The following is a 25570-nucleotide window of genomic DNA, read 5'->3' on the forward strand; positions in this document are numbered from 1 at the left end:
TAAAAGAAAAACAAATAGACAATTTTTCCATGAATGGTGATCATTAGCTTTTGATGACACCTGTAGTATATTTATGGTTTATTTTCATAGACTTATAAATGTGTGTTAATCCCTACTGAGTATTTTGTGCAAGAGAGTCAATAGTGAAATATAACAAACCCATCCTTGCCCAAAGGAGTCTTAGACTAGTGAGAAACCCAGCAAACCATAAAATAAGCAAATAACTAAATGTAAATTTGCATCTATGATAGGTGCTGTAAGAAAGTGTTCATGGATATAAAAGTGTATAAGCAGTTTAGAAGGGATGGAGATTTTCCTGTGATGGAAAATCATAAATTGTCCTTTGAAGAAAATTAATAATGATCTACTGTGTATCTGCAGATAGCTTGCTGATTTGAGCTGGAAATGGATTTTCAAGGTGTCTTGGTCTGCCAAGGACTGGCAGAGAAAGAGAGTAAACAAGAAAATATGCCCATTAAGCAGAACGTTGAGCACTTGATTTCACTGACCCTTTTTCCCCAAGTTTAGATGGTCTGAAATAAGATATAAAATGATAATATTTTGGCAATAATTTACAAAAATAGTCTGGGACTAAATAAGAACATACGCAGGTAGGCTCTAAGAAGATGTATGTAGATGATGTTCTTGAAAGTGTTTCAGTCTTAAAGTATGTGTGTTTCATTGTCAAGTGAGTGACATCTGTTACAACCTCCAGAGGAAAAGTCTCACTTCTTCAAGGGCAACGGTCCCTCACATCAGCCCACTCACACAGCACTGGATGAAAAGACACTTGACTCACATGGAGGAGAGATAGAGCAAAATAAGGTTCAGCAGTGGATTTGGTCTTTAATGGCCAAGGTCCCATGGCCAAGGCACCTCTGTCATGCTGCAAGCAAAGGACCCTATTCCCTCTTTGCTCGGAACACATGTAGCACTGGCAAGGTGTCATAGAGCGATAAATCCAGCACAGGCTGTGAGCGCTTTATGTCTATGTTAGAAAGTGTTACAAACTCAGGGTCCATTCTCACATGGCTGAGCAGATGTCAAAACACTACCTGAGACTGCCTTTCCTGTGACCCATGTAAATGCTTTCCAAATGCCCTACTGCAGAAGAGATTCTTAATAATCTGTCCTATGATATCAATCAACTTTTTCTTTCATGATACAAGGATTTGATTAATGGCCCCATGAACAGTGTGGGAAGAATTACAGAAAGATCGTATGTGTTCAATATTATGAACTTCCCTCCATAAAGTCTGTTCTAAGTGCCCATCATGGAACCACGCTAAGATACCATAACCTAAAGGAGACAATCACTTCCTTTATAATGGTAATGCTACTAAGTAGATTCCATTATAGGTTATAGAAGTAGGAGATGAGAGGATGAACTATTATCTACTCTGTTGAATAGCATATGTATATCAGCTGTCAGTTTCCCACTTTCAGTAGTTCCTACTTGTAGTCTCACAATCTGTGGTATCCCACATATGAACACAAGGTGGAATTCATAAGAAAAATGTAAAGCAGTGTGTCAGTTCCCATGGATTAAGTGGTCACTATTTTAAGTTATACATCGGAAGAACCTGGAACTATACAATGGAACACGGTCTCTTGAAGATTTGATCATAGTACCCCTTGGGAGAAAATGCACCTTCGGAGTCTGAGGTATTGTCCTAAAGGGATTTTTATATAATCCTAAGTTAATATTTGTTTCATTTCTTTCATCACCAAAATACACAGATCCTGAAACCGAGGGGAGAACACTACTTAAATTTAATGATCTACACGTGAATTTTGGCATCTTCCTCATGACTGTGAGCCCTGCTGAGTTAGTAATTTTTAATGCCCAAATTGGAATCTATCAGGTACATCAGAAATTGCTAATTGTACTTGCTGGGTTTTTAAAAATTATTTTTTAATTGTTTTATATTTATTTGTGCCATAGAAGTTCTTCGTGCCAAGAAGATATCATTTAAAAATAGAATATAAAAATGGTTACCCTATGCCTCAAAAATCTAGAAAGTTCACCAGATACACTCTGATAAAATTAAATGAAAGGAACCCATAGTAGGAAATCTCTATTTCTGCATGCAAACCATATCATCATAATGTTTCTCAAAAAATTAAAAATCTCTGTGAACTAAGCTTTAAATCTCAGCTAAAGGAAGTTAAGCTAGGCTGAACTGGACTTGTGTAGGAATACTTATATTTATCAGGGAAAAGAAAAAAATGACATATTCTTCATGATTTTAAGATATTTCACTAAAACTAGGTAAAATGTGATTTCATAATAAGCTAATATGCTAGAAAAAATATGTATAGGCTAGCAAATCTAGAAGTCTTATCAATCTGACAATGATTCTTGTATAGAAAAACAAATTAGTGGTGTGAGAGACTATAGCCAATTCCGCTGTAGAGAAACCTCAAATATCCCTAATGGTATAGCATTGAATATTGTGGGCAGTGGATAGATTGCTTGCAAAACATACTGCGAACTTGCACACTTGTTTAAATAATGCCATTTAAGTGTCATATACAGTATAATATATTGAAAATTTATGAACCCAGAAGCCAGACAGTATGTATGCATGGAGAAGTTTCAGTGGAATCCTTTTCAGTAATGATATACAGCCTTAATAGCCCCATTGCAGCTCAATGGACTTCAATGATGTCTCAACTGAGGCATTTCCAAACTTGGCCTGAACTGGTACACATGGATTTGGCATGTGAGCGATCTTGCTGGCAGTTTCATATGATGGTAGAAAAGACTGAGAGAGGGAAAGTCCCCGTGACAGGCAATTGAAAAGTGATGCTGACAGTGAGTGAGTGGAAATAGAAATAATCGTTTGGGTAGCTTTTCTATACAAAGCTTTTCATGAAGACGTGCATGTCAACACACTGTTCTGCCGATTAGTCACTAGAGCTCAACAGGTCCCCGGTGGTAAGAAAGAAGACCATATTCCTCCATAAATAAAGGCTACAGAGCATAATAAAGAAAGAGGTTTGTGCTAATGGCATAGCGCATTAAGACAATTTCAAGACAGCACAAAATGAAATCACTGGAGCCTCCAACTACTTGGATCATGTGAATTTGGGAGGATGAGAATGAGTGAGTAGACATCTCCGAGAAGGAATTAGGATGCCTTGATTTAAAATCATGTACGTATAATTATGGTTTATCCAGAAATACAGGAAGAGTGATGGAGAGATCTGACTCTGTGGAGCTTGGTTAGAGGCAATATTCTTGGTCTCATATTTGGATATCTTTTCCAGTTTCTTTCTCTGTTTAAGACTGTATTCATGATGTTAAAATGTTACGCTTTAGTTATTTTTAAGTTTCATCATTTTAATTTATTATATGAACAGTTATACTCAATACTGTATGTGAACCCACTTGCTACTGGTGAGATTACTTCTGAAAAGGATGTTAAATGTTTCTGTAAAGCTATTGGAATATATATCCATATATCCATATACATATATGGATATATATGTACGTACGTGTGTGTGTGTGTGTGTGTATACACACACACACACATATTTTTTTAAGTAGACTTCACACCCAGCACAGAGCCGAATGTGGGGTTGGACTCACCACCCTGAGGTCAAGACCTGAGCTGAGATCAAAATCAGACACTTAACCAACTGGGTCACCCAAGTGCCCCTATTTGGATATATATACTACAGTACGAGCCTTAAAATCTCTTGATTTAAGTTAGGCATTTCAAGGGTTTTGCATGAGTTAGCCAGTGTCTCATCTTTGTAACAAGCCCATGAGACAGGAACTATTTTTTATTCCCATTTTATGGATAAGAAAATGGAGACAAAGAAAAGTTGAGCCCTAAGCTGACACCCTCAGCTGGTGGAGACAGAGTCCAGGATCACACCCCTCCAGACTAGCTCCTTAGTCTAAATTTACCCTGCATGCTACACAGCTTCATGAGTTTAACACAATATATGCACTTGTACAGTTCATCTTAGGGGTGCCTGGGTGGCTCAGTTAAGCATCTAACTTGAGCTCAGGTCATGATCTCATAGTTCATGGATTTGAGCCCCGCATTGGGCTCTGTTTTTGTAACTCGGAGCCTGGATCCTGCTTCAGATTCTGTGTCTCCCTCTCTCTCTGTTCCTTTCCTGCTCGCACTTTGTCTCTCTCTGTCTCTCTCTCAAAAATAAATAAAATAAACATTAAAAAAAGAAGTTTATCTTGCAGAGAGGTGTGTTATGAATATTAATTACATGGGAAATATTTATGATTGATATTCACTATAATCACATATATTAAAATGAATAGGAAAAAAATCCCTGGAAATATACTACCTATGGCTGCTGCTCGATGACAGGATTATGGTAGGTTTTATTCTTTATACATTTGTGCACTTCCTGAGTCTTCTCCTCCAATAAACATATATTATTTTATTAGGAGCAAAGCAAAAATAAAAATGCTTTTATCCATTGCTTTATGGCTTACTTCAGTCTAGCTAAAATATTAATTACCTTCAATGGCTGCACAGAGAAAGACAGTAACATTTGAAACCTTCTATTATTTTCGTAAGGTAGTTTTGTAACACCAAGAACAAAATGCCTCATGTCGATAGGTTCTTAATAAATGACAGTGAAAGGGCTAATTTTCCTGCAGTAGATAACTGTGGCCAGCTGCAGGCTAAGTGATGATTTTCATGAAGAACTTGACTGCAGAAGCCAGACTTGCCTGGTAGATGGAAGCATTATACACACACAGATACCCTGTTCGTGGGTGACTCTGATCAACCAATTAAGAAACTGTTCTCTTGAAGTTATTTTTTGTAGTATGGTAATTTAGGTTTTTATCAAATAACAAATGCACTGTTTTTCCTTCCGTGCTTTACTCCCCTGATAATCTTGCCATTTTAATTCAGAAACATAGAATTTACAAGCACATTATATTTTGTGCGATTTTTCAGATTCTTGTAGATATTCGAGCCAGTCGTCTATTGTATGACTTCATGAATGAAACACGCTTGAGGGTAACTTAAAAAGATTAATTGTAACCAAATTTCAGTTGGCTTGTTCAAAACTGGATCCAACATACTCATCAAATTTCAGTCGGATAGTTCACTCAGTGTGTGTCTTATTAACAATCTAAAGACATTTCTAGTCCTTTAGAAATTTTACCTTTAGAAACATACCACTAGAAATTTTACTGAAATTTGCATGATATGTAGTAATCAATCTGTCTTAATTTTAATTTTACTCTAAATAATTAAATAGTGTGTTTAAGCATAAAGATAATTATAATGAAATAAGATTCATGTCTTTCAAATTACAGTTATAAAAATCCCTGCAATGGTTATTAAGTTGTAAACTAAACTAAGCCTAATCATTCTTTGGCTAAGAAAATAAAGGATGGCAATACATTCTAAAAGTACCCTCTACCTTGAGAGACTTAGAGTTTTATTTTGTTAAAAAAAAACATTTAGGGGCGCCTGGGTGGCTCAGTCGGTTAAGTGGCGGACTTCGGCTCAGGTCGTGATCTCGCGGTCCGTGAGTTCGAGCCCCGCGTCAGGCTTTGTGCTGACAGCTCAAAGCCTGGAGCCTGTTTCAGATTCTGTGTCTCCCTCTCTCTGACCCTCCCCCGTTCATGCTCTGTCTCTCTCTGTCTCAAAAATAAATAAATGTTAAAAAAAAAATTAAAAAAAAAACATTTAATGTTTATTTATTTTTGAGACACACACACACACACACACACACGCATAGCGTGAGCAGAGGAGGGGCAGAGAGAGAGGGAGACAAAGAATCCGAAGCCGACTCCAGGCTCCAGGCTCTGAGCTGTCAGCTCAGACCCTGACACAGGGTTCAAACCCACAAATGGTGAGATCATGACCTGAGTGGAAGTCTGACGCTTAACAGACTGAGCCACCCAAGCGCTCCGAAAAACTTAGAGTTTTAACAAATATTTAATATACATTAAGAATCTTGCTGGAGTCATTAGAATACCTTTATGTATTATTTATTTTCCTTTGACTCTATGTTTTATTTTGTCTTCTAGAACTTACTGAGGTTCCTGACACATCAAGGGTCTTTTGCATCACAGCCTCACCTCCGTGAGAAGATACTCTATTGTTTGAATTTCTCTTACCACAAGTTCCAGTTGACATTTTCTTACATTCCCCAAGAACATACATTTTGAACTTTGAAAAAAAAAAATGACAAATCACTTAGCAATGGCATTTGAACATGACTGTCTTTTCCCCTCACGTTCTTGAAAATATTAGGTAGAATTAAATGGCAATCTTTAGCCGTCTCCTGGAAGAAAAATAAAGTCAGTACTACAATTTTTTTTTACCATTTCTTGCAATTCATTTATTCATTCAACCAAAAAAGTATTGAGTACCTACAATGTGTCAGTCAGAATTATTTTCTTTTTAAGTTTTTAAAATTTTATTTAAATCCAAGTTAGTTAACATATAGTGTAATAATGATTTCAGGAGTAGAATTTAGTGATGCATCACTTGCAAATAACACCCAGTGCTCGTCCCAACAAGCGCCCTCCTTCTGTCAGTCAGAATTCTAAGCCTTAAAGATAAAGCAGGATCCAAAATAGGCAAATCTTTTACATGAATTGGTTCTTTGAAAATTACATGTTGTTTTCAAATTGTTGTTTCTCTATTTTACACATAGATTTATTTAAAAATTGCATTGTCATTACTTACATACAATTTTTTAAAAAAGTTTCTGACCTTGACCTCCTTATGGAGGATTTTCTTTTACTTGCATATTTTAAAATGCCTAGAAAAACCCTGGAAAGAAATGTCAGTAAGTAATTATAATATTATTATCTCAATCAATTATATATTTATTGCTACTTTATTAAGAACTGCATTTGTATATTCTGTCTCTCTCTCAAAAATAAATAAAGATTAAAATTTTTTTTTTAAAAAAAAGGATGCCTGGGTAGTTCAGTAGGTCAAGCTTCCAACTTTTTCTCAGGTCATGTTGTACTTGTTCCTGAGTTCGAACTCCTCATCAGGTTCTGTGTAGTCTGGAGCCTGTTTTTTGGATTCTGTGTCTCCCATTCTCTCTGTTCCTCCCCCACCCCCCCCTCAAAAATAAATAAAACTAAAGAATTGGATTTGTGTTTTATCAAAATCCATTTAATATTTAGAAATCCAGTAAAATACATGTTTTGTAAGGTACTGAATATTAAGCTATGCTTTCATTTTTATTCTTTTTTTTTTTTTTTTGAGCGGGAGAATGTCAGCAGGGGGGGGGGGGGGGGGGGGGGGGGGAAAAAAACCCCAACAGGGTTTTTGCTGTCAAAGGACAGGCCCCCCCCCCCCCCCGAGATGGGGCTTGATTCCACCGTGAGATCATCACCTGAGCGGAAATCAAGAGTCGGTCGCTTAACTGACTGAGCCACTCAGGAGCTTCTATGCTTTCTTTCTTTCTTTTCTTTTTTCTTTTCTTTTCTTTTTTTTTTTTTTTTGCCCTAAATCCCTCTCAGTACTACTGATTGGGCCAACATATTCACCAATTAAATATTCATTGCAGGCTTACTCTTTCTCTTTTTTTTTGCATTATACTTTAGCCTATAATTTGAGAACATTTTTTAAGAAGAAAAATTCTTACAAAATATTTCAATTTGGAGGGATGAATTTGCTAGCTATTTCTTTATAAAAGCTATCTTAAATGTCAGTAGCCTAAAATGACCTCCAGGAATTGCTAACATTTCTACACAAGTTTTCTTCCAAGTTAGCAATTAAGTGTAGGTCAAGTGAGTGGTCCGGTCCATCTGGTAGGGCCTCTCTGTTAGAAGGAGAGCTGGTCTAGAATGGTCTCCATTCAGACTGCTGGATCCTTCTCCACATAATCGCACATAGAAGATTTCCAACTTACCTATGGCTTTGAATGAAAAACTTTTTTTTTTTTTAAACTGAGTTTGGGCATGTTTGTTATACAGCAATAGCTACCTGATTCAGGAATTGTTCAGTGGGGGATGATGTCATAACAGAAACCTAGAATATATGGCATTGACTCCCTGACTTTCAATGGGCAGAGGTTGAAACATGCAAAGTCCATCATTAGTGAAGTCTGCAAAAGTGTGAAGATGTAATTGGAGGCTGGTAAAATGGAAACCTGTGATATGTAATAGCACAGCAGCTGGTGAAACTTTTAACAGGAAATTTTAATGATCGAAGCTGTATCGTAAACATCTGAGTTTGACTCAGAGGATCTCCAGGTAGAATACTGAAAACATCAGCTAATTGCTCTTAACTGTGTATGACTGCAAGAAAGAGAGGGGCTGAAAAAAGTGGCCAGTTTGTACTTTAAATAGGAAAGAAATGTAAAGAGGTAAGGTCTTGTTAGGTTAGGAAATAGTTTCTCATTTGCAGCCTCTCAATCCCTCTTCAAGGTTAGAAGATTTTTCTTAACATTTCCTTAGAAGAGCACTTAACATAATACCTTGTGTGTATAATTATAGGACCTCAGTTAGTAATTCTCAAAGAAATTAATGTGATGAGTCCAGATTTCCATTTTTTAAATACAAAAGATTAAAGCAGGATGGGTGCATGAGAAAGTTTTTTGAAGTTTCTTCAAACAGATAAGACATAATTAGAGCTAGTGACTGCAAAGATACCTTGGTTTTTTCATTTTGGATTTATCTCCTCTAAAGCTTCATTCATTCAAGCATTCATTCATTCATTCATTCATTTGTTTTCAATACACACTTCTGAGGATATTCTGGTACAGAGTGGTCAGGATAGAAAAATATGTAAACTTTACAATTTTTCATTCAGCATCGTGCATTCTAAAAGAGAGAGACAATCATGCCAGAAGTGCTCAGACAGGAAATTGAGTAAGGTCTAACTGTGCTTCTGAGGGACAGAACAGAGTTAAATCAAACTCTTATTACCGTTGTTGAATACCCCAAAGAAGCTCAGTGGTAAGGTGAAATACCATGTGAATTTTCTCTTAAATTTTTATTTAGTTTTGCCTTGTAATCCGTAAATGTACAGGTTAGTTTTGCTATGAAATATAATGTTTTAACTCTAAGGATATTGTAACTTGAAGAAACAACACTGCATAAAAACATGCAGAAAATAATCTTATCTTGGAAATTAACATTTAAGAATTATCATCTATCTTCAGTATTGTAATATGCAGTAGAATACAGAAAGCAGAAGCCAGAGCATAACAGTAAAAAAAAAAAAAGTAACAAAATGCATTGGTTGTTTATTACATGCTAACCACAGTTTTCAACGTTTACATACGTTAAGCGATGATCCTCCAAAAAAGATATGAATTAGTTATATTATTACCATTTATAAATGAGAAAACTGAAGGAGAGAGTGGAAAAGCAGAGTAAGAAGTAGAACCTCGAGGGGCGCCTGGGTGGCTCAGTCGCTTGAGCTTCTGACTTCGGCTCAGGTCATGATCTCACCGTCCGTGAGTTCGAGCCCGCGTCGGGCTCTGTGCTGACAGCTCAGAGACTGTTTCGGATTCTGTGTCTCCCTCTCTCTCTAACCCTCCCCCGCTCATGCTCTGTCTCTCTCTGTCTCAAAAATAAAATAAAACATTTAAAAAAATTAAAAAAAAAAGTAGAGCCTCGATCAAAATGCAGTCTAATTATGGAGAAGATATTAAGTTCTACTTCTTTTGTTTTTTATGAATCCACTCAGTATACTTGTCCTATATGCAATAAAAACCCTTTAAAGAATATTTTGTTTACCTGTTTTAAAATTTCTCCTTTAACTAGTTATCAGTTTCTCTGAACTTTCTTCTACTACATTGTTTGTTTAATAATTATCGTTTTAATTTTATTTTGTTGCGTTTTTATATATTCTACTTCTCTTTTGATATACCCCATCTTATTACACTTTTTGCTTGTCTTTCCTCATTTTATTTTTTTTTAAATATTTTTTAATGTCTATTTATTTCTTTTGAGAGAGAGAGAGTGTGTGTACATGTGCAGGAGCAGGGAAAGGGCAGAGAGAGACAGGGAGAGACACAATCACAAGCAGGATCTGCACAAAACAGCTCAGAGCCTGACATGGGCCTGGATCTCAGAACCCTGAGATCATGACCTGAACTGAAAGCAAGACTCTTGCTTAACCAACTGTCCTCCCAGAGACCTCATCTCTCCCCATTTAAAAATGTTTTGTTTGTTTTTTCGTTTGTTTGTTTAATTCCAGTGTCTACATCATCACTGGTTCTCTGTAGGTAAATTACTTTACCCCTTTGATTTTCTGATAATAATTTAGAGGTCGCACAGCAAACATTCCTTCAAGGCAATTCTTACTTGTTTGCTGGTTTGTTTCTTACAGCCATTTATTATTAATGTTTGCGGCATAAGAAGTAGTAAAATCATTAACATTTTGTTTCTTGGGGTACTTGGGTGGCAAAGTCAGTTAAGCGTCTGACTTCAGCTCAGGTCATGATTTCATGGTTCATGAGATCGAACCCCTCATGATTTCATGGTTCATGAGATCAAGCCCCACATTGGGCTCTCTGCTATCAGCACAGAGCCCACTTTGGATCCTCTGTCTCCTTCTTTCTCTGCTGCTCCCCTGCTCACTCTCTCTCTCTCTCTCTCTCTCTCTCTCAAAAATCAATAAACATTAATTTTTTTTTCCTCATAAAACAGTATTGGCCACATTCAATGCATTTTTATTTGCAATGTCCTCACAGTAACAGAGCAGATTTTCTAGCCCAAGAGCCAGTTTCAAACAGGGTTTAACTTCATGCTCTACTTTCTGCCTATTTCTCTGAAACAAGTACAAAATCCATCACCACTTGAGAATGTCAATAAATAATTGGCTTATATTGAAAATCAAAATTTCAAAAACCGTTGTTAAAAATGATAAAAGGTTGTTACAGTAATAATTTTTGGAATAGACAGATTGAAAAAATGGATAATTACTTTGATAATACATTTCACTTTTAATGTGAAAGAAGGAAATATACATACTAATGATAATTTGAAAAAATAATACAAAAGAGATATGGTCTAACTGATTAAAATATTGTGGCTAATAAATATAAATAAACACAAGAAGGACTAATGAAATTAATACAATAAATTTATAGAAGAAATTAGTGATATGTGTAATTTCTGAAAATTAGACAGTAAGTATGAAAATGCTTATTATTATTACATATGTTACTATGATGCTATTGGATCATCTGGTAATGTGCAGCTTTAATTTAAAGTAGTTAAATTAGAAGTTAACCTTAAAATTCTATTCTTTTTTCTTTTATTTTCCTTTTTTTAAATTTTTTTTAATTTTTTTTTTTTTTTTTTTTTGAGACAGAGAGGGTGAGCAGAGGAGGGACAGAGGGAGCGTGTCACCCAGAATGGAGTGGACAACATGGAGCTCGATCTCACACCATGAGATTATGATCCAGACCAAAATCAAGAGTTGGATGTTTGAGCCACCCAGGTACCCTTAGAATTATTTTGTTTGTTTGTTTGTTTGTTTGTTTGTTTTGGCAGGATTCACACCTAGTGCAGAACCCAACACAGGGCTTGAACTCATAACTCCGAGATTAAGACCTGAGCTGAAATCAAGTATCAGATGCTTAACCAACTGAGCCACCCAGGCACCTCACGAATTGTATTCTTAATGTGAAACTTAGGTAGACAGTTTCCATGGAAGTTTCCTATAAAATCTATAACAGATTGTTTCAAAACAGAATAGCGTTGTTTCTTTATTCCATATGTAAACTGTAGATGTATAAGTAACATTTATTTAGAGTTTAATGAAATCCAGCACCAAAATATTGAAATAGCAAAATGGTATTATTTACATTCTAGTTGAAATAAAGATGTAATTAAATCAATGTCATATTTTACAAATGTCTTTGTTGCATTTACGTTTCAGTGAGCATAGAGTTGCCAGATATCAACGTGTGTTTCATATGAATGCATTAAATGTTCCCCTTATATAAATTAAAAAGAAAATAATATAGAAAAACATTACTGGTAGCGTTAAATTAAAACACTAGTTGAATATTTAAGGATATAATAAGGCATTAATATGTAAAATGAGATAAATTATGTTAACATGAAAAGAACAGTTGCTATGCAAGCATACTATAGAATATTTATATACCATAAGAACCAGTGGAAAAAAAGATTAATTATTTATAATACTATAAAGCTATAATGGGTTCAAAAATATAATGGACTATAATACTGTAATCAGTTATTGTGAAATTAAATGTCAGCAAAAACCATTAGATTGTAGCTTAATTTTCCTAGGTGATAATTCAAACACAAATTACCATTTTGCATATTAAGCCTACATAAATAACACTGTAGTTATTGCTCTGAAAAATTATATGTTACTACTGAATAGATTCAATAGTAAATTACCTACTTATTATTACTGCACAAAACTAATCTACCATACAAATACTCAACTCTATGAACATAGAAGTTGAAAGCCAAAAAGTACTTTTAAAGTCAACCTTGAGTGCATTTTCCAAATGTGGAATATATATGATTATAACATATGATATCACTTACTTATTTACTGTGAGAACCTGATTTGTACTTTTGTCTCTTTATGAAATAAAGGAAAAGATACACTCACTGCCTTGAAACTCTGCATTGAGACTTCTCTCAGCCTCTTGTTTAACAACTTCTTGTCCTGGTTTCCTTTGTTTCTTTTTCAAGAAGAGAAAACAATGGGAAAAGAAACACAGCAAATACTATCCAAGAAAAACTGCAAATGATGTGAATGCCCAGCAGTCGACTAAAACAAGGAAAATATCCACATGGCTAGCAAATATAACTGTTCATTGTAATCATTAGTAACTGGAAAAGGAAATTAAGGTTGTACATATACATAATTTGTATGTGTTAAATATATATGTATGTGTACGCATATAAGTGAATGAGTATCAACCTTTAATAATTAAACTAGTAGATTTTTTTTTTCATTTTTTAAATGAAACATGGAATTTGAACTCACAACCGTGAGATCAACAGTCACATGCTCTACCAACTGAGCAGCAAGCCAGGAACCCCTAGAATTTTAAAATGAAAAAAAAAACCCTAAGGAAAGTAATATATTTATTTGCATTATATATTATTATAAATATTTGAGAAAGTAATCTCCCCATGCCTGTTGAAATTAAATATATAGACCAACTGACCTAATAACTCTCTATTGAAACTCTTTTTTTAAAACTCTTCTTTATAGAAATATCAATACAATAAAATAAATGCATATATTGTAAAAATAATATACATATATATTAGCTTGTTAGGGCTGCCAAAACAAAGTACCACAGACTGGATAGCTTAAAAAATTTCGATGTATTTTCTCACCAGTTTGGAGTGTATAAGGTTGAGATAAAAGCAAAGGCATGGTTGGGGCACCTGGGTGGCTCGGTCGGTTGAGCATCTGACTTTGGCTCAGGTCATGATCTCACAGTTCGTGGGTTCGAGCCCTGCATCGGGCTCTGTGCTGACAGCTCAGAGCCTGGAGCTTGCTTTGGATTCTGTGTCTCCCTCTCTCTCTGCCCCTCCCCTGCTCATGCTCTGTCTCTCTCTGTCTCAAAAATAAATAAAACATTAAAAATTTTTTTAATAAAAATATATATATATAAAAAAGCATAAGCATGGTTGGATGGTTGGTTTCTTCTGAGTCCTCTTTCCTTGGCTTGTAGTTGTCCATCTTTTCCTTGCATCTTCATATGATTTTCCCCGTGCATGCCTACATCCTAATCTCTTCTTCTAAGGACCCCTGCCATAGTGCATTAATTACTAAATTAAAAAGCCAACTCCAGAGGTGCCTGCGTGGCTCAATCGGTTGGTCATCCAAATCTTGATGTGGGCTCAGGTCAGGATCCCAGGGATATATAATTATATATATTATATATATAATTTTTTATATATTTATTATATATAATAAATATTTTATATATATATATATATATATACATATATATATATATATATATATATATCCAAATACAGGAAAATTCTGAGTGACTGTGGTTTGGAACTTCATCATATACATTTTGGAAGACACAATTCTGTCTATAACAACATGAATGCTTACTATACTGTTATTTTTAGTAGTAAAACTAATGTAATATTCTTCATTGCCGTCGGTAGAGATTCATTGGGTAAAATGATAGCTCGTCTATACTACAAAATACTATGCAAAATTAAAAATATGAATATTATTCATCCACATTAACCTGTTTAGATATTTAGGATGTATTGTCAGGAATAAAATGTAATGAAATAATTTTCCTAGGGGGAAACGTTTCTTTATTTTGCTTGTTAGAAGAATTATGTTTTTTTAATGTATTAAGTATATTTAAATGACAAAAACATACATCTTTTCCCATTAGTTTATTTTTTTCTTAAGTTTCATGAAAAAGAAAAGGAACCAACTTCTTAACGATTTAATTAACTTACCTTTCTAACAAGAATAACTAAAATGCTCCAGTGGGCATGTCAGGTAACAAAAACAACAAAAAAAGACTATTGTTTTGACTATACAAATGATTTGACATTTTAATAATACTTCTGATAAACACGGCAGTAAAGCAAAAAATACTTTAAAAGTTTTTAGGAATTTATTACTTTTAGGTTGCAAACTAAATCTCAAAATTAGTATAGGATTTACCATATTTACTCATGATTGTTTTGGTTTATATTAACTTTGTAGACAAATTTACAAGTTATTTTATCTCAGATGCTAAACTAATACACCATTTCCATAAGAAAAAAATGGTAATAAACATCAAATTCCTCAAGAAATTAGTGTATAGAAATAAAACAAAAACAATGTATAAAACTTAGTTGTAAAATTTAAAATTAATGTACATTTTTAATTAAAATTTTAGAAAACAAAATACGTTATTTTATCTGTTTGATTTTCTGATTCTTTTGGGATGTGAATATGTATAATTCATACTCTATATAGTTAAATTAATGATTCACTTAAATATTTAAAGTGAAGCTCTCCTTGCCAAATGAAAAAAAAAAAATTAAATGCTATTTTAGGAGTATTTCCCAAAGATGTCTCTGTCATGATTGACTGACTGATTAGCTGTAATTACTCAATGACTAAGAGTAGGAGCAAATTTCTCTTAATTTGTATGAAAATGCTCCATTTCCTTTCCACAGCATGTTGGAACATGACTGCTCAAATGTTAATACCGTTATCACACTTCTTAAACCTGTAATCATAATGTCAACCAAAACTTTATAAACTGAAATTCTGAGGTTTGAAACCATGAGTGCCCTTACACAGTTTAAGGACCTTTGGGAATAGGGGTTGATTTTGAGGGGGGAGGGGATGTCTCACTAACCAACACAAAGAAGACACTTCTGACTGCTGTTTGCAATTTTACCAAAGTGTTCTGCCAAGGTAAATAGAAATCAGAATAAATTTATAATAGTATTACTTTTGAAACAAACTGAGTTGAAATTGCACAGCAAAACACAGTAGTTCTGAAATCTTGGAAAACATAATTAAAAATAAACTTGTGGCTGGTGATGTAGGGTATATTTTTGGAAAGGAAATGTTTATTAAATGATTAAAAAAAGTTGATTCCTTCATTTCAATGAAACTGTATCCAAATATAGCTCATTTATTTTTATCCAAATATTTAAAAGTTTAGGGATATAACAAATCATATTACATAATCATGCTTTCTATATATTCAAAAGATAAAGAGGAAAGGACGGGAAACATACTTCCTAAAGAATCATATCTTTTTGTGTATATTTGTAATACTTGTATTTTGGCATTTTTAAAGGCTATAATTTTCATGAAACTATACTGGTAAACTTTCAGCAAAACCTATGTTTTTAACATAAAGCTAGAAAAAAAATACACAAGGATAATATAGTTGTCACAAACTGTAAACCTAGGTCTGTGTCTTAATCATATCCTAGATGTAATTTATTCTTTATGGTCGAATAGATAATGTAACCCTACAAAATTCCTGCTATTACAACAATTAATCTAAAAAGAACTAAAGAAATACAGAGGATTTTTACCAAATACAACTTGCCTCGAATTACTTATAGTAATTTTATTATACAAAGATACGGTCCAGAGATAGAAATTGATAAAAGAATGAGAACGATAATTATGAAAGCAGAAGAAAATATAAGGGAATTAAAGTTGACAAAACTTGGATCTAGCAAAGTCTTTATCGACTTGTTGAAAAAACAAAAAAGATCTATTTGAATTAGATGGCTGGAAAGTCTCATTCAGAAGCAGTCAGAGCACGAAAACTTCAGCCATTTCAGGAGGGTGAGATTTGATTCTAAGGAGATGGTGAAATCACCAGGCCCAAGAAATGAAGAATATTCTGTCCCTCAGCAACCTGCCTGACTTTGTCTACAAAAATCAATAGACTCAGTCTTAAATTCTCTAATCAGAAGATAGGAGAAAAAATAAAAAGTTTAAGAACACTGAATACTAGAGTATCCCCCCCGCAAAAGTAACACATCTACTCATGTCCTCACCTTATAGAGTGTCCACCATTCGATAAGCACTGTCCATGCTGCAAAGGACAATGATAGCTAGGTAGCTGAGGAAAGTAGGAAAGCCTCTACCACAAAAGGCAAAGAAAACCAGTGGCAGCAACAACAAAAAAGGATTGAAGAAACCTCAGTAAATGCCTGGAGAAAACAATCTAAATCAAGACAAAATAAACCTAAAAAGAAGTCTGGGTATGTTTTAAGATAAGGCAAGTTGTTCACAGGAGAGAAGAAATTGCAATACTAAGTTTAAAAGCATTAACATATAACCTTTAGAGAACAAAGGAGGTTAATCGCTGGCAGTAGGAACTGAAAAAAGAAGAAAACAAGATAATATAGCTGAAAGCCGAAACTGGAAAAAAAAACAAAATAATTGGAAAAATTTCTAGATTGTAGACAAAAATATCAAAAAAGGACATTATTATGATACTGTGAAGGTTTAGTACGTAAAACAATAAAACATAGTACTCAGATCTCACACATAAATGAAATTTTGATACATGATGGATACATTTCAAATGAGTAATGTTGAGACAATACATGGCACACCTGGCATTTATTTTTCAAAATATAAACCTTTTATATATATTAAAATTATAAATATAAAAATATTTGCAAGGGGCGGCTGGGTGGCTCAGTTGGTGAAGCATCCGACTTCAGCTCAGGTCCCGATCTCATGGTTTGAGTTCAAGCCCCGCATTAAGCTCTGTGCTGACAGCTCGGAGCCTGGAGCCTGCTTCGGATTGTGTGTCTCCCTCTCTCTCTGCCCCTCCCCTGCTTGTGCTCTGCCTCTCTCTCTCTCTGTCTCTCAAAAATAAATAAATGTAAAAAAAATTACAAAAATATTTGCAAGAAAATATAATACTATTATGTAGGGAATACTTTTATGACATTAGGCCTGACAGATTTCTTTAAAAAGAAGCAAACTTCAGAAGCAGCTGGGTGGCTTAGTCGCTCAAGTGTCTGACTCCTGATTTCATATCAGGTCTGATCCCAGGGTTATGGGACTGAGCCACGTGTTGCGCTCTGCACTGATCGATCGTGAGGCCTGCTCAAGATTTTCTCTCTCTCTCTTTCCGTCTCCCTTGCTCATGCTCTCTTAAAATAAATACACACATACATACACACATACATAATACAAAGAAGCAAACTTCAAAATCTTGTAAAAATCTTTTATAGTCTTGTTCTGAACAATTTATTTGAAAAGATTAAAAATGCATACACACCACAGTAAAGGAAATAATTATAATATTAAAATTTAAAATAAAAGAAGTTATTTTCAGTGATTTTTTAAAATTTTTTTAACGTTTATTTATTTTTGAGACAGAAAGAGACAGAGCATGAACGGGGGAGGGTCAGAGAGGGAGACACAGAATCTGAAACAGGCTCCAGGCTCTGAGCTGTCAGATCAGAGCCCGACATGGGGCTGGAACTCACGGACCGTGAGATCCTGACCTGAGCCGAAGTTGTTCCCTCAACCGACTGAGCCACCCAGGCGCCCCAACGGTGATTTTTTTTTACAGTTTTATTTATTTATTCTGAGAGACAGAGAGTTGGAGTTGGGGAGGGGCAGAGAGTGAGGGACACAGAATCCCAAGCAGGCTCCACACTGTCAGGGCAGAGCCTTGACAAGGGGCTCAATGTCATGAACCAAACCATGAGATCATGACCTGAGCTGAAATCAACAGTCGGACACTGACTACCCAGGCACCCCCAGTGAGATTTCAAATTAGAAGAAAGTTTTATCATATGCAATATGTGTAAAAGTTAACAAATTTTGTAGCACAGAGTTTTGACAAAGATACTTAATGTAGAATCTTGTATACTTTTAAGGGATATGAATTTTATCTATCACCATTTAATAAAGCAATTTAGCAATATTGACTACAGTTGACAATAAATATTCTACAGCACAGCTATTACAGTCATTGTTATAAAACTCCAAAGACAGGGGCACCTTGGTGGCTCCGTCGGTTAAGCACCGACTTGGGCTCAGGTCATGATCTCTCGATTCGTGAGTTCAAGTCCTGCGTCAGGCTCTGTGCTGACAGCTTGGAGCCTGGAGCCTGCTTCAGATTCTGTGTCTCTCTCTCTTTCTCTGCCCCTCCCCACTTACACTCTGTCTCTCAAAAGTGAATAAAGGTTACAATTAAAAAAAAAGATAGATCTATTCTGTTGGCAAACTTGAGGTATTTCACATCCGTATAATAATAACAGGAAATATTAGTCAAGGTTCCAACATGAGGCAGGTGACAACTTAAATTACGATAATTCAGGAGAGTTTTAATAAATGAACTATTCACAAAGTGTGGGGAGGTGTAGGTGGAGGAAAGGGATAAGTAAGTCACATGTACCTAGTTGTAACTGGAGGGAACAGGGGGAGTAGCAGTTATCAAAAACCAAAAGGCAAACACATAAAGAAGGAAGCCTTGAGATCAGCAATCATCTTTGATTGAAAATCAAAGGTAGTAAGGGTTAAAATTGGTGAAAAAGGAAATAATGAATTTAAAGCATATTTTGCATGATTCCTACTTCATGAATTTTGAATTTGTCTTCTTCAACCACCCAATCCCCATTGCATTTATAGTCTTCTACCACTTAGACAGGTGTTTTGTTTGTTCCTGGAGAGGTGACCCAAAAAATCATTATGCAGGGTATGATTCTTCAGTAGCTTTCTTTTTATTATGCTGCCAGAATTTTTCATTAGTAAAATCCTCAGTGACTCCCTTCAATTCCAAATATGATTATTTTCCCCTAAATTATGTAGCTGCAATCCTGTTTCTTCCTGATAATCCAGATCAATCACAATAGTCAATAAAGTCAGCTCCTTTTCTGCCTGTTGGTTCCGGGGCATAGGAATTCTAAAATGACTAGGGGAATAACCTAGCTTCCAACTCATCAAAACTACGGCCATCTTTCCTATTGAAGCTTTTTTCCACTGGGGGCTAAAATCTCCAAACCAATGGAGTTAAAGATTGTGGGAATCAGCAAAAATTGTTTCCTGTGGGATTGTTAAATGTACCTGTATGCTAGGACACTCTCACTCTCCTCACTACCTTGGTTTTCTTAATTTGTGTATTCAGACTGTAAGAAACACTAAATTTTACCTTATGATTTAAGCCATATTACTGGATGGCACTTCGGTTTCTCAGCATATTGTCTTCCAGAGTAATATCATAAATGAGCTGTCAATAAGCTTATCAACCTTCAACCCAACTGGCTTCTGGGTGGTGACCAGTGAATTCTATAGGAGGGAATCCATTGCTATATATATTGATGTAAAAAATATGCCCATAGATTACTGGTAATGCTGCGTAGGATACCCTGTTAATAGAAATGACATTCTGGAAACTTATTGTAGCTGGTGCTGGCAGCAACACTGCATATGTTTATCTAAATGCAGAAAATGAACTGTCCTCCCCTTTGATGGGAGGGTTTCAATACAATCAGCCTGAAAACTCATGGACTCCAAAGAATAATGTCATTAGGGGCTCAGTGTGGGCTCCTGAATATTAGAATTTTAGGCATCGAGCAGTACTTTAACCAGAACAGCTTTGGTTTGAGAAAGACCATGGGTTATTAAGACTGTTAATAACTTAATTTCTTAACATCATCGCTGTTTATAAGCCTTTAAAGGCATTATTAGAGTGTCGAGGTAAAGAGGTTGACTGTCATCCACAGGACAGGCCACCTTGCCCCTTATCACTGAGAATTTCTACTACCTTAGATGCTCACTGTTTGCCTTCACTTTCAATTCAAGTGTTTTTACACTCAGTGCCTATTCTAGGAAGCCATCTTTGTTACCAGTTGTCCGATGTTACTATTTTTAAGTTCTTGACCAGCTTTCAACTGGTTCTGGCATATCATGGAGGTTCATGTGTTAACCTTGGCTGCATATCTTCCTCCTGTGTTGAATGAAGACATTCGAAGGTTGACAGACAGCTAGTAAACTAATTTAATCAGTATAATTTGTAAACTGGTCCCTGAAAGGCCATCTAGATTGGTAGGTGGCGGGTTTAATAAGCAAAAGAACTTATCCATGAGGCTTGTTATGAGCAGCTTCAATATGAGTAGATCTCTGCACCCACCCACCAGAATTTGAGAAGTTTCTGTAGAGGTCTTGACTGGGTTCTGTCATGTATACTGTCCAGATGGCCTCAACAACACCTTTCTCTCTCAAGACTGAACCCTTGAAAATGGCTTCAACTGTGAGAACAGGGTAAAACGTACATTCAAGGGGAAGGGTTAGGAGCCTCCAATAGCCTGGGTCCACCTTTCACTTAAGTAAATGTTCTGCCTATCCGTCCTAGACTTTCTCCTTCTGTACATATCAAGCAGCACCTTCATAGACTGCCTATCTCAAACATTTCTGGAGACTCGTCTCTGATGGACCACTGCTATTTGGCTTCTGAGATTCCATTTTTCTCACTGAGATCTGGGAATCCATAAATGACATGTATTGTTCTCCAAGAATCTTCATCCCTCCCCCCATCCTGCTAATTTTTAAATGTCTTTTTGAAAGTAGAGCCTCTAACTCCTCTGTGGGTGGTACCTGCACATAATAGATCTGCTAATATTCCTAGATAGGAATGAGGTGGGGGGCAAAATCAGAGTAAAGAAAGAAGTTAAAATATTAACATTACTTGAATTTTTAGAGTCTGACTCTCTCTGGGTCTCTGGGTCTTCTATTCATAAATTTCCACGGGTAACAGTACAGAGAAAAACTGTTTATTTTTTGGCTATTCTCAACCAAAATGTAAATATCCCTGAAATATACTATATGGGTTCCTGAAACGTGGTTCAAGGACCACAAAAATTATTTAAAGCACTTATTAGAACCGGAGGGTCCTGGACCTTTCCCAGGGACAATTGAATCAAATTCCCTAGGAAAGATGTCTGATAATCTTCATTTTCACAAAAAATTTTAGATGATAGTGATATATACCAAAATGTGACATGCATTCGTAAAGAGACAGCACAGGCAGAGTTCAGAATTGCATTAACTATCTATCCAAAACTGATTCTCCTGGTTCATCAGGGGAAGGAAGATTGGAAAAAGAGAAGGAAGATGTCATATTATTTGTATAACTTCCTTTTCCATGGGTCATAAGTAATTTCCAGATGCTTACACTACTAACCCTTTTTTCCCTCTTATACCATATTTCCTCAATTTTAATCTCTAACCAGCATAGTGGTTGGAAGACACTTGTTAAGTTCTCTCTCAATATGGACATAGAACCCCTTTAAAAATGGCATTTGACAGCTAATTTAAAGTGAGGCTGACTTTAACCTCTACTACAAAGCTGTAATCATCAAGACAGCATGGTATTGGCACAAAAACAGACACATAGACCAATGGAATAGAATAGAAATTCCAGAATTGGACCCACAAAAGTATGGCCAACTCATCTTGGACAAAGCAGGAAAGAATATCCAATGGAAAAAAGACGGTCTCTTTAACAAATGGTGCTGGGAGAACTGGACAGCAACATGCAGAAGGATGAAACTAGACCACTTTCTCCACCATTCACGAAAATAAACTCAAAATGGATAAAGGACCTGAATGTGAGACAGGAAACCATCAAAACCCTAGAGGAGAAAGCAGGAAAAAAACCTCTCTGACCTCAGCCGCAGCAATCTCTTACTCGACACATCCCCAAAGGCAAGGGAATTAAAAGCAAAAGTGAACTATTGGGACCTCATCAAGATAAAAATCTTCTGCACAGCAAAGGAAACAACCAACAAAACTAAAAGGTAACCAATGGAATGGGAAAAGATATTTGCAAATGACATATCAGACAAAGGGCTAGTATCCAAAATCTATAAAGGACTCACCAAACTCCACACCCAAAAAACAAATAATCCAGTGAAGAAATGGGCAGAAGACATGAATAGACGCTTCTCTAAAGAAGACATCCAGATGGCCAACAGGCACATGAAAAGATGCTCAACGTCACTTCTCATCAGGGAAATACAAATCAAAACCACACTGAGATATCACCTCACGCCAGTCAGAGTAGCTAAAATGAACAAATCAGGAGACTATGGATGCTGGGGAGGATGTAGAGAAACGGGAACCCTCTTGCACTGTTGGTGGGAATGCAAACTGGTGCAGCCACTCTGGAAAACAGTGTGGAGGTTCCTCAAAAAATTAAAAATAGATCTACCCTCTGACCCAGCAATAGCGCTGCTAGGAATTTACCCAAGGGATACAGGAGTGTTGATGCATAGGGGCACTTGTACCCCAATGTTTATAGCAGCGCTTTCAACAATAGCCAAATTATGGAAAGAGCCTAAATGTCCATCAACTGATGAATGGATAAAGAAATTGTGGTTTATAGACACAATGGAATACTATTTGCTAATGATAAAGAATGAAATATGGCCTTTTGTAGCAATGTGGATGGAACTGGAGAGTGTTATGCTAAGTGAAATAAGTCATACAGAGAAAGACAGATACCATATGTTTTCACTCTTATGGGGATCCTGAGAAACTTAACAGAAGACCATGGGGGAGGGGAAGGAAAAAAAATTAGAGAGGGAAGGAACTAAACCATAAGAGACTCTTAAAAACTGAGAATAAATTGAGGGTTAATGGGTGGGTGGGAGGGAGGGAAGGGTGGGTGATAGGCATTGAGGAGGGCACCTGTTGGGATGAGCACTGGGTGTTGTACGGAAACCAATTTGACAATAAATTTCATAATAAAAAATATAAAAAAAAATAAAGTGAGGCTAGACCCAAAAGAACTGCCTATTGGAATAGGAGTGTTATGTGTCAGATATAGGATGAAATCGGGGGGTAGAGGTTGAGATTGAGCTCACTCTGGCTATGGCAGGATATAGCAGTGCTGGGACATATCCTCAGCACTCAACTTCTGTTAACTGCTTCCTACTACAAATGCCTGCCTGTCTGCCTGAGCGTTTGCACCAGAGGTGATAGGGAATTGATGACTCAGAAAGCAACCCTCAACCAATGACAGTGGAATTCATGGATAAATAAACAAGCTTCCTCACCCAATAGATAATCACTGGGGAACATTCCATAGGGTCTTTCAAGGGTGTCCTGTGGGTAGATGTCCAGTGGGCTCCAGAAGTTACTTGCTTTTAACCTACTAGATTTCAACTTGCTGTTCTCCCCTAGCTTACTACCTCCCTCCCTTAAGCATTCTTCCTGCAATCTCCTTAGAATGGACTTCCACTCAAATCTTTGTCTTTTTCCAGGGTAGCACAATTTAAGACAAGGAAATACTAACTTTATGAGATTCGTTATTTTTTCTTTTTTGGAAAGGATTTGGGGAGTTTATGTTTACTATTAGCATTTAAAGCAGTTTAGCCTTTTCCCACCAAATTTAGGATTACAGATTTCTGGCTCAACAGAAGTTTGAGAGGAATCGAGTCAGCATGGGTGAGAATTCGTTGATGAGGTCGGAGGTATGGCAGAAATCATGGCAAGTGAAGGAGCTGATTTGAGGGATTAATTTAGAATTAGGGTTTAAGTTAGATTTAATCTGGGGAAGCTTTATTCCCATGTTTTTCCTGGGTAACACTCAATTCCAGAAGACTATTAATATATATTCACAGATAATGAGAAGTTAAGTCACTAAAATTTTATGTCTGGTAAATTTGGTGTTCCAATTTAAAATTAGCAAGCATTTTTTAAATAAAACAAAACTCAAGGAATACAGCAACCATGAATTTTTGAAAAAAAGATTAACATTGGATCTTGAATATTTAAACCTTGTCAACTTAATGGGGGAACAAAAAAAAATGGTAATTAAAACCTCATGACAATTCATCACTGGTGAATATTACAGCTAGTCCTGTATATAACAAAGACTAAGCACATTTAAAGAGCAAAATTGAAATAACTGAAACTTGAGCAGTGAAAAAGTAGGGGATAGATGGAGTGGGGAGAGTGTAAATATGCTGACTTCAGGTTTTTTCCCTGAAATCCAAAAGTGGTGTATAATAAACAGAATTGTAATTATTAGAAAAATAAATGAAAGGCAGTGCCTACTTTTTCTCATATTAATCATTGTAACTATCATGTTATAAATTATAACTATCATATTTTTATGCATTATGACTATCATAAAGGAACATTTATTTGGGGTGCTTTAGTTTTATCTCAGTTTCTTTCAAATTCAGTACATTTTAGCATATTTTGTTAATCATAGCTTAAATAGTAGGTACTCAGGTTTAAACTCGTGTCATTCTATTTTTACAGATAGATCTGGAATCTTTTGCCAAAATAAAGAAAATTAATTCTGTGTGGTAGTATTTTTGGGCCTTTTTCCTTGCTTCTGTTTTATGATTTGTTTTTCCCTTTTGTATGTCTACATTGCTCAATTTCTTGCAAATGAGTGGGTATCCTTTTAAAAACCCACAGCACAGGGGTGCCTGGGTGGCTCAGTCGGTTAAGTGTCCAACTTCAGCTCAGGTCATGATCTTACAGTCTGTGGGTTCAAGCCCAGTGTCAGGCTCTTTGCTGGTAGCTCAGAGCCTCAAACCTGCTTCTGATTCTGTGTGTGTGTCTCTCTCTCTGCCACCCCCCACTTGTCCTCTTTCTCTCTCTCTTTCTCAAAAATAAATAAACATTAAAAAAGTTAAAAAAAATAAAAACACACAGCATCATTGCTGCTTTGAATATTTGTGAAAATCAACAAGAAGCTTTAATGTGTAACTCTGTGGACATTTTTTACCAGAGAGTAAGATAATGTTACAAATGGTGTTTGTTTCTCTATTTTCTGCTGTCATAAAGTCATCTGAAATGCACATGAATTTATAGACTCAATCGCACATTAATTTATTTTCCTGACACTCTCTAGTTGTTCAAAATCATGTGTCATATTTTAGCTGCAGTGTTTTATTAATATGCTTTTATCTACTTTCAGTCATTCACGCGTTTACTGGAAATTTGTGACCCGGACAATCACTCTCTGTTTTAATTGTTTAATGTGTGTTTCACCGTCTGGACATAGCCACCATTGATTTATTATTCATTTATTTTTAAGGGTTTTTTTTAATTAAAGTATAATAGCTACTGTTTATTTAATTGGACCTTATGTAGAA

The 25570-nt window shown here is 35.7% G+C and overlaps 1 long non-coding RNA gene across 1 annotated transcript in view; it reads left to right on the forward strand.

Annotated features, from left to right (window-relative positions):
• The first annotated feature begins 8036 nt into the window (after positions 1 to 8036).
• The window catches only part of LOC125934690 (uncharacterized), a 34511-nt gene continuing 16977 nt past the window's right edge, over positions 8037 to 25570 (forward strand). Inside the window, exons 1-2 of the long non-coding RNA XR_007461494.1 lie at positions 8037 to 8218; positions 11292 to 11420. This is a non-coding gene — a long non-coding RNA (uncharacterized LOC125934690). The remainder of the gene's footprint in view (positions 8219 to 11291; positions 11421 to 25570) is intronic.

This window comes from Panthera uncia (genome assembly GCF_023721935.1).
Source record: "Panthera uncia isolate 11264 chromosome A1 unlocalized genomic scaffold, Puncia_PCG_1.0 HiC_scaffold_17, whole genome shotgun sequence".
Classification (NCBI taxonomy): domain Eukaryota; kingdom Metazoa; phylum Chordata; class Mammalia; order Carnivora; family Felidae; genus Panthera; species Panthera uncia.